The sequence below is a fragment of the Eubalaena glacialis genome, chromosome 5 (assembly GCF_028564815.1).
Source record: "Eubalaena glacialis isolate mEubGla1 chromosome 5, mEubGla1.1.hap2.+ XY, whole genome shotgun sequence".
In the NCBI taxonomy this organism is placed as follows: Eukaryota; Metazoa; Chordata; class Mammalia; order Artiodactyla; family Balaenidae; genus Eubalaena; species Eubalaena glacialis.
This window is the reverse complement of record NC_083720.1, coordinates 80,102,858-80,113,269: the sequence shown is the minus strand read 5'-3', so window position 1 is coordinate 80,113,269 and position 10,412 is coordinate 80,102,858. Positions and strand designations below refer to the sequence as shown.

The window sequence follows — 10,412 nt, the reverse complement described above, 5'->3', positions numbered from 1 at the left end:
TCTGTGCAAGCTTCAGTCATTTGCCATGTTCATATAGCCCCTCTGTCTCTATCAGAACTCTTTCATTAATCTCCCTAGAATCCCCGATTTCAGTCCCCAAAGCCCTTTTCATTTTTTTCCAGAGCAGTTTGGTTTTCTCTTTGATCTGCTATTGATCTTCCAAGCCATACTCAGAAAGGCTCATTTCCACAACCAAACAAGTCCATTAAGGAGGATTCTTGCCCGGAGAAGTCTCTTCTAGAAATTCTGTGATTAACCTTTTACTTAATAATTTTATTTTGTTTTGTTTCTACCACATACGAAGTCACACAGATTGCCCTGTAGAGCACCTACTCACCCACCCAACTCCGTGAGAGTCTTGGCCCATCTTGGGACTTCTCAGTCTAGAGTGAAAGGAATTTATTCTTAAGTGAGAGCAGGAAGTACAGAGACTGAAATGGCTCCCTTGGGAAAGAAAGGGGAACTGGCTGATCCAGAGAAGGTGGGAGTAAAATTTAGAATTGACCACATTTACAAATAACGACTGATCATGATTATTAGCTAAACATTACAGTTTCTCCAGGCAGTGTCAATGTGGCTCCGAACTTTTTAGGAGAGAAGTGTGCCTTAGGAAGCAGCTAGAAAAGAGTCACAAAGCTTGTATATGAACCCCCATAGTATCTTTGGTTCTGAAAATCTGTTGTGACGGTTCTGCCCACTCTTATTCCCCTTGAGATTTCCATGAATGAGATTCCGACTGCCTTTGTAGGGGGTTCCATGGTAACAAAGTTGGTTAAAATGTCAGTTTGAGTGTTTTAAAATGGTTACTCCTCAAGGCCAGCACTGTGTATCCTTTATCTTTAAGGTGTTGTACACAGTTTGAGTATTAACAGATTATACACGTTGTAACTAGATTTGTCTATTATTATTTAAATAATCTATTATTCTGTAAAACCATAAAAAATCCAGATATTTGATAAATAGTATTCAGTTAAAATTATATGCAAATGTGATTCTTCCCCAATTTTATTTGCATTTTAGTAACACTTTGTCTAGTCTTTCTACTCCTGATCAACACCCCCATCATTTTTCTCCTCCTTGACCCAGTTCTGAATGTACAAATACTCCCTACCTGTAGGATATGTGGTTATCTATGCCCATTTTAGCAGGAAGAAAAATCATATAACATTCTATTTTCCTCAAAAATAATTCTTATTTAGTGGTAAAGGGACATGCTTATAAATGAGAAAATTTCAAGTATGGTAAGTTCATAGAAACTTTGCTTTTCCTTTGCTAATCATTCAATTCTGTCATCCTGTCACCACTAAAATTTTTCATCTTTAGAGCCTAATTACCAAGGTCAATTTCTAACAATTCCTTTATTCTGTGACTATGAAAAAAAGAAGAACCATTTGAGAAGAAGCTCTGATTAAAAATGAAACAGTCATATAAATTGACCAGGTGACATTCTTTTCAAGGCCTGTAATTCACTTTTATTAGTATTCAATAGAAATTGTGTTTCACATAATTAATAGGAAGCTTTTACTGAGTTAAGAAAGAGTTTCTTAATTATGATGCAGAAGAAATACGTATTTATATTTCGCATATATTAATAACTTCTAAATTCTAAATTTGTTTAAATGCCAGTATGTATCAAAAATCCTAGACTAAGTTAGAGCTTTTGTGAAATTTTGAAGAAATTCAGACTTTCAGGGTGACTTATTTTCTATCCCTCCAGTCACTTACCCTTCACTCTCGATTGAAAAATATTTTCTATTCACTCATAGTTCACTGAAGGTCAAATTACAGATTCTCAGTTTTCTTTAAATGCTTGACAAGTGTCAAGTAAATTTTATGTAAGGTTCATTCTCATGTCATATAAATTTATATTTGTAAAAAGCATTAAACTTCTTTAAGCTCTGGGAGTAAAATATTCTTATTGATAACTTTATAGGTATATATTGAAGACAAGAAGATAAATGCATAGGTTATTGTTGTTTTTACTTATTCATCTTAGATCTTTTTTATTGAAGTATAATGACATTATATTAGTTTCTGGTGTGCAATGTAATGATTTGATATTTGTATGTACTGCAAAATTATCACCACAATAAGTCCAGTTAACATCCATCACCATACATAGTTATAACTTTTTTTCTTGTAATGAGAACTTTCAAGGTCCACTCTCCTAGCTACTTTCAAATATGTAATACAGCATTAACTACAGCCACTATGCTGTGCATTACATCCCCATGACTTACTCATTTCTAACTTGGAATTTTTACTTTTTGACCCATTTCCCCCATTTCGCCTACTTTCCACTCTCCACCTCCCAGAAACCATAAATCTCTTCTCTATGTCCATGAGCTCATTTGTTTTTTGTGTGTTTGTTTTATTTTGTTTTGTTTTTAGGTTTCACATATAAGGAAGATCATATCATATTTATCTTTTGCTGTCTGACTTATTCTACTGAGCATAATGCCCTCAAGATCCATCCATGTTGTTGCAGATGGCAAGACTTCATTCTTTTTCATAGCTGAATAATATCCCATTGTGTGTGTGTGTATGCATGTGTGTGTGTATATATATATATATAGATATAGATATATAGACATATATATATATATATATATATCACATTTTCTTTATCCATTCATCCATTGATGGGCATGTAAGTTGTTTCCATGTGTTGGCTATTTTAAATAATGCTGCAATGAACATAGTGATGCATACATCTTTTCAAATTAGTGTTTTTGTTTTCTTTGGATAAATACCCAGAAGTGGAATTGCTGGATCATATGGTAGTTCTAGTTTTAATTTTTTGAGGAACCTTTACACTGTTTCCCATAGTGGCTGCACCAATTTACTGGGGGTTAGGACTTCAATGTATAAATTTAGGGAGACACAAATATTCCATATATAAGAGCCACTTTTAAGACAGGAATCCTGATGTTGGAAGCCTTGATTGATGAGGGAGGGAGACACGGTGGATGAACAGAAATATGGAGAGGGATGTTTTGGGACTATCCCAAGTTATAAGGTAATACTGTCACAAGCAATGCAGTCTCATGCTGTTACAGAAGAAGAAAAAGATAAACTTGCTACGATACAAAACATGATAGTCCATGAAACAGCTATGTTAATTGTGAAACATAAGTCATAGTTCAATTTGTTTAGTAACAATGTAAAATTCAAATATTTAGCAAAATTTTAACAAATTTGAAAAAATTTAGCAGAACAGATAGAATACACTGATAAAGTTTCAAATTGCATTCACCTAGACAAATCTTTCTGATGTCACCACCTAAAGAACCCACTAGAAAATGGTCCATGTTACTGAGATAGAAGATGAAGTTTATCTGACTTTGTGTTAAGAACAGGGAACAAAATGTTCCCCATCAGATTAAGTCATTCTGATATTGGTTCTATGTCCTGTTCTTAAATAACTAACTGTTGAGATTCTTGCTGATGGAAATGCTAGTTTCATTAGAAATTTCAGGAATTACGGGTCACTAGATAACATGAATGGCTGTATTTTTTGGCCAAAAGACTGATTCTCATTATGTAACGAGGTCAACAGATCATGTCTCACTCTTACCCGTGCTCTCTGCTTGAGGGGTAGACCACTTTTGTCCTTGTCATACCACTCTATTACAGTCTATAGTCTTCTCTCATGTTGTTTCCTTTGACTGAACTGCTCTCCTTCCTTACCTGCCTTTGCAGGGCCAAGTCCCATTCATTTACGTTGCTACTTGTGGTAGGCAGAATAATGGCCACCCAAAGATGCCTGAATCCTAAACCTGGAACCTATGAATATTAGATTATATGGCAAATGAGAACTAAATTTGCAGATGGAAATAGGGTTGATAAAATCAGCTGACCTTGATATGGACAGATATTCCCAGATTATTTAGATGGGTTCAGTGTAATCACAGGACACCTTAAAAGTAGAGGAAGGAGGCAGAAGAGAGAGAACCACAGGCACGGCAGCATGAGAACAGTGTGACAACCATAGTTGCTGCCTTTGAATTGGAGGAAGCTTACCACAAACAAAGGAATGTGGGTGATTGATAGAAGCTGAAAAAGGAAAGGAAACAAAATCTGCCCCAGAAGGAGTGCATCCCTGAAAATCTTGACTTTAGCCCAGTGAGAATCATTTTGGACTTCTGGTCTCCAGAACTGTAAGATGGTAAATTTGTATTGTTTCAAACTACTGAGTTTGTGGCAATAGTAATCTAATACAGTACTTAAGTGGTCTTAAATGGAACTACCTTAAAGAAATATTTCTGGAACATCTAGAATAGTTCTCTCTGCTCTTCATAGCAGTTTTCTTAATTTTAATTGAATAAATGTTGTTTAGTTAACGTTTGTCACCTATTTGAGAATGTGAGCTCAGTGAGGACAGGGATTATGTACATTTTATCCTAGAAATATTCTCAGTGCTTAACATAGGACCTGACTCAATAAGTGCTTGATAAATACTTATTAGATAAAATTGATTTTTAAATAAGAAATTGAATAAGGTTTTCTCTTCTGTGGCTATCAAGGACCAATCTGGGGAAAATGAGTTTTGATTTCTTTATTTAAATATTTTAAGAAAGGGATCCCAGAAGAGTAAAAATACTTTACCCAGGGTAGTACCTACTAGTGCTAAGATTTCCTCTCTGACTTAGAATATTTCTTCTGTCTTTTGAAGGCAGAGTATTCTCCTTCAATCTGAATCCTAATCTATAGGACTATTTATAGATAGTCATAAAAATAGATGAGGCCCTAATCCGATAGAACTGGAATCTGATAGAATAGAATCTAATCCAATAGAAAAGGAAGAGACACCTGAGATCTCTCTTCCCATGTGTGCACAGAGAAAAGGTCATCTGAGGACATAGAGAAGGTGGTGATCCACAAGCCAGAAGGAGGTCTCACCAGAAACCAATTCTGATGGCACCTTAATCTTTCAGCCTACAGAAATGTGAGAAAATAAATTTGTGTTGTTTAATCCACTCAAAAGAAATCAAGGTCTCATTATAAATATGGAATATTTATTTAATAAATATATAGATGACATGAGAAATCAAAAACAATAATTTAAAAATTTATAATATTTTCCACATCAATATTGCTTTCATGATAGTTCTATGTTCAAGGATTGATGAGTAATACAAAATAAGAAGAAAGAAATCTTACTTAAACAAGAAATGTATTATCACTCAAAAATAAGATGTCATTACATTTTGTTAATGAAGCCAGATACTAAGAGGATACCAAGGAAGCATGTTGTGTTATAATACTGTGAGTTAATTAATTGAACAAACATGGTTGGGCATTTATTATATATCATGTCTTCTACTGGAGTCTTAGTGGAACAGAGAGACAAATATATCTGTATGATATAATATAGTAGAAACCATGATAAGTGAATACAAATACATACAGTCCATTAAAACACAGAAAAGAGAAATAATTCCCTAAGGAGAGAAGTATCTTAAAGAAGGGGAATTGAGCTAAGCCTTAAAAGACAAGGTGGAAAAATGGCTACTTTGTGTTTATATATGCCAGAAAGCATGCTTTATTTACTTGTAGTGCTCATTACAAAACAAATATAAGATCCAGAAGTCTAAAGATTGGGAACTAGATCCCACATGCATGCCACAACTAAGAGTTCACATGCCACAACTAAGAAGCCTGCGTGGGCAACTAGGGAGCCTGCCTGCCGCAACTAAGGAGTCCACCTGCCACAACTAAGACCCGGTGCAAATTAATTAATTAATTAATTTTAAAAATCTCTATTAGATATACAGTATATAAACATAGCACTACATTACTATAGTGCTTGTAAAGGACATGGAAGAGAACATGGTGAACCCCACATGCAGGATTTTCCTGTGGGCCCTGGGCAAAGATTGGGTAGTTGGGTGGGGAACTTCCTGTACCAGAGGGACAAACTATGGGCACAGATGGCCTTCTGGGTCATCGTGAGCTGCCCGTGCTGTAAGGAGGTCATGGTCATCCTGGGCCTGGTGCCCGCATCACGGCGGGCCTCAGAGGCCTATCCAAAGGTCTGAGTCCACCATCCCCAGGCCCGGCCTCTTGTAACCCCACTGTTCCCTCTGTGGCTTGCACCCTCACCACAGCTATTGATGCCACCATACCTGCCCCTTGCCTACTTCATCCAAGTGCCCTTCCCTCAATCCTGAGTGGTATCACCCTCTCTCCCAAGCTTGTCTCTCAGTGACTGAAGATCTCTGGGGTGGGGACTTCCTCATCATCCTGTCCCCCACCCCAGCTGCAACTGGAGCCAGGCACCTACACCCTCCACATTCCCCCAAAGTCTCTCAATGTTCCAAGGCTCAGAAACTCACAGGGTGAGGAGCAGCCTGCCTGCTTGCCTGCTGACCCAATGCTCTACTGGATATGTCCCCCCACCCCCTGACTCCTGGCTCAGGCGGCAGCTCCTGTCTTGCAGTTTCTCTCTGACACTCCCCTTTCCTCCTCTTTTTCCAGAACCAAGCCTGCCCTGCAGGTTGCCTTAACTGATCTTGATTTCTTCCATCCTGTAAATCCCTAGAAGGTGCTACTTGCTGGCATTTGAAAAATAAACACACCACTAGGTTATTAACACACTTTTTTTTCTAGTGTGATTTTTACAAGACTGCATTTTAATGAGCCTATGTAAAAGCAATGCATGTGCCTAATTATTAGTAACAAATGCCATGTACTTAGCAAATTGAAAATGCAATGATTTCTTAGACTTCTAAATGCTAATGAATTAACCGAAAAATCCAGAGCTGAGTTCCTTGTTGCTCCTTCTATACATTTTATAGAATTCTATTGTAGAGTACCAATCAATTGAGAAAGCAATTCAAGTCAGAAGTGCTAGCTTATTCATAGGAACATTATTAAATCAATTAACCTAGTAATGGCATCTGCCAGTTCATTTTCAAGAAAGGTTCAGTAGCAATAAAATTAAACTACAGTCATAAATTTTCCTCTTTTCTAGGTATTGAAGGAAGAAAAAGACTAAAAATGGTTTTTAATTTTGTCTTTAACATTAATCAGATTGCTTTAAGAAGCTCAGAAACGGGTTATGCAATCAAATGAGAAATCTATTCTGAAGCATGTCCCAATAAGTGAAAATTATTTTTATGTAACTTTTTTAATTGCTGAAAGTGCAGTTACCTTCACACATTTACCCTCTGTTTAGGGACAAAATGAAATAAGTCCACGCTGCTACATTTTACATCATGGTTCTTCTGCTTGATTTTCCCTCACCAGTTTATCTCCAGTACTCTAAACAGTCCCAGTTACTCTTAGGAAGATGCAACAGAATAGAGAATGTTGGAAAACAGCGCATTAAGAATGAAAAACCAAACTTTCAGATGAATTTACTTAAGATTTAATGAATCTGACCCTGAACTAGTTAGAAAATGTGAACTATTTAAGAAATAGTTAAAACATAGTCTTCCCTTAGGAAAAATTGGCATTCCTTCTGATGAGTCAAGAGCATAAGTTAAAATCATTAGAAAAATAATGAATTTTTGTTATAGTTGTGTGGGAAAATATAGGTTCCCTGTGTACTTAGAAAGCTAAAGTATAGTCCATAATGGACTATTAAAAAAAAGATAATTTCAGATATTCGCAAAATAAGAAGGGAAGAAAAAGAATAAAACCAATTGGTTAATGATGTGAAAAATCAACATTTCATTAAAGAATGTTTGCCTCATGATATTTGAAGTAAATTCAGACAGCATTTTTTTTTAATGTAGAAAGAAATCAAAGGAGCAGCTTATGTTGTTGTTTTTTAAAAGAAAATTAGCTGTGTTTTTTTGCCTTTAATGAAACTGCTTCCAACAACTTTGAAGTAAAATTAAAAATAAAAATGTATGTATCCCAATTTAAAGGTAACTTGCATATAGAACTTTTTACCATGCTGGCAGTAGCAATAAGTTTGGATAAAATGTAAAATTTGTACTTCATACTGAATGAAGGAAAAATCAATCTTATTTCAGTTCTCTTGTTGATTATATAAATGGCACTGCAAATCAGTAACATGTCAAAGATAGAAATTTCACATTTCAAATTGCTATAAAATCTTATTTTCAATGGGCTTCTTTTCCAAAAGATGTTTTTAATATTTATATGATCATAAGAAAAATCACTGGTCAATTTCACCTGTTACATCTTTAATGATTTCTTTTCTATTGCTTGAGTTTTGTTGTCTTATGTTTGGGCTTGCTACATTTTTGCTGTACATATTCTGTGCTAATTAGACATTTTAAAAATATTACTGAATCAAATGTTATTCCAGATGAGGTTATGATTTATTAAATTGGTGCTACTGGAATATCTAAAAAGGTACTAAATCATTAAATAACCTGGTCTTCTACCTTTAATATTCTGGATGATCATGCTTGGGAGATACTGAATGTCATTGTTTGAGATATTCCAAATTATTTGAAATGTTTCATATGAGAGGTCTAATAGCTTTGCAGCACTCATGTTTCCACTGCAATCTGTGAAAGAAAACCAAGCTCTACTCTTTCAGTTAAAACCAATTTAATCCTTTAAATTAAAGAGCTATGTCCAACTTTATGGCAGCTGAGAAGTCAGGAAACATGAACTTTTGGAACTCTATCTCAGGATATGATTTTAAAAGGAAAAAGTTGATAAAATACCATTTGTGTAATTTATTTAATCTCCCATAACCATTTTTCAAGGCATGCAAAAATGGCAAGAATAGGAATTTCAACATTTATTGTTTGCTTCAAGCCAAGCAAAATGATAAAATAAGTGGCCTAAGAAATCCAAAATTTCTCTCTAGTTCCAGAAGTTGCATAAGGCATTTCTTCATCAAAACTCAAACACTCAAATTAAAATATATGTTACTCAGAAAGCAGTGGTCTTTTCAAAATTCTGAAACTTGATAATATCTTATAATGTAGTATACACCACTTCCTACCATTTGATAAGATTATACCCCCTCTAAGACAAATCTCAAGATATTTCAAGGGATACATTTTTATTTATTTATCCATACAGGCAGCATTCATTAAGAACCAATGGAAACTCAGGCATTGTCCTAGGTTCTGGGGAAGATAAAAAGAAATAACAAAATATTGTCCATTATCTGAGAACTCACTCACTGGGTGGAGAAAGACAGATGTGCAAACAGTACTGGCCCTACTATATATAAAATTAAATATTGAAACACAATGTAGTACAGAGTAGAGATAAGTACAGCATGCTTTGTGAATGCCAAGGAAAGAGTAATTAATTTTGTTAGATGGAGCAATGGAAGCCTTAAAGTTAGAAGGGACGTTTGAGCTGGATCTTGAGAGATGAATAGGATTTTATGAATCAGAAAAGAGGCAACCATTATAGGCAGCTGAATCTATTTACACAGACACAGAAGAACAAAGACCTTTTCTGATTTGTAAAAGATCATCAGTGGCGTTAAAGTAGAGGCTGTATTTGAAGGAGATTGTTGACAGGTAAAACTGGAAAAGCAGAAGGGTCATACAAAGAAAGAACGTGGGGAGACCATCAAGATGGCGGAGGAGTAAGACGTGGAGATCACCTTTCTCCCCACAAATACATCAGAAATACATCTACATGTGGAACAACACCTACAGGACACCAACTGAATGCTGGCAGAAGACCTCACACTTCCCAGAAGGTAAGAAACTACCCACGTACATGGGTAGGGCAAAAGAAAAAAAAAAAAGACAAAAGAATAGGGATGGGACCTGCCCCTCGGGGAGGGAGCTTTGAAGGAGGAAAAGGGTCCACACACTAGGAAGCCCCTTCACTGGTGGATACGGGAGGTGGGCAGGGGGAAACTTCAGAGCCACGGAGGAGAGCACAGCAACAGGAGTGCAGAGGGCAAAGCGGAGAGATTCCTGCACAGATGATCGGTGCCAACCAGCACTCACCAGCCTGAGGGGCTTGTCGGCTTCCCCATCGGGGCGGGTGGGGCTGAGACCTGAGGTTCCAGCTTTGGAGGTCAGATCCCAGGGAGAAGACTGGGGTAGGCTGCGTGAACACAGCCTGACGGGGGCTAGTGCATGACAGCTAGCATGACAGCTAGCTAGGAGGGAGTCTGGGAAAAAGTCTGGAACTGCCAGAGGGGCAAGACACCATTGTTTCAGGATGCACGAGGGGAGGGGATTCAGAGCACCGCCTAAACGAGCTCCAGAGATGGGTGCAAGCTGTGGCTATCAGCACGGACCCCAGAGACAGGCATGAAATGCTAAGGCTGCTGCTACAGCCACCAAGAAGCCTGTGTGCAAGCACAGGTCACTATCCACACCTCCCCTCCCAGGAGCCTGTCCAGCCCGCCACTGCCAGGGTCCTGTGATCCAGGGACAACTTCCCTGGGAGAACATACGGCAAACCTCAGGCTGTTGCAACATCACGCTGGCCTCTGTCGCCGCAGG

The 10,412-nt window shown here is 37.1% G+C and overlaps 1 pseudogene; it reads left to right on the top strand.

The window, feature by feature from the left end:
* The first annotated feature begins 5,820 nt into the window (after positions 1–5,820).
* LOC133091796 (speedy protein C-like) lies at positions 5,821–6,409 on the top strand (annotated as a pseudogene).
* Positions 6,410–10,412: the final 4,003 nt, after the last annotated feature.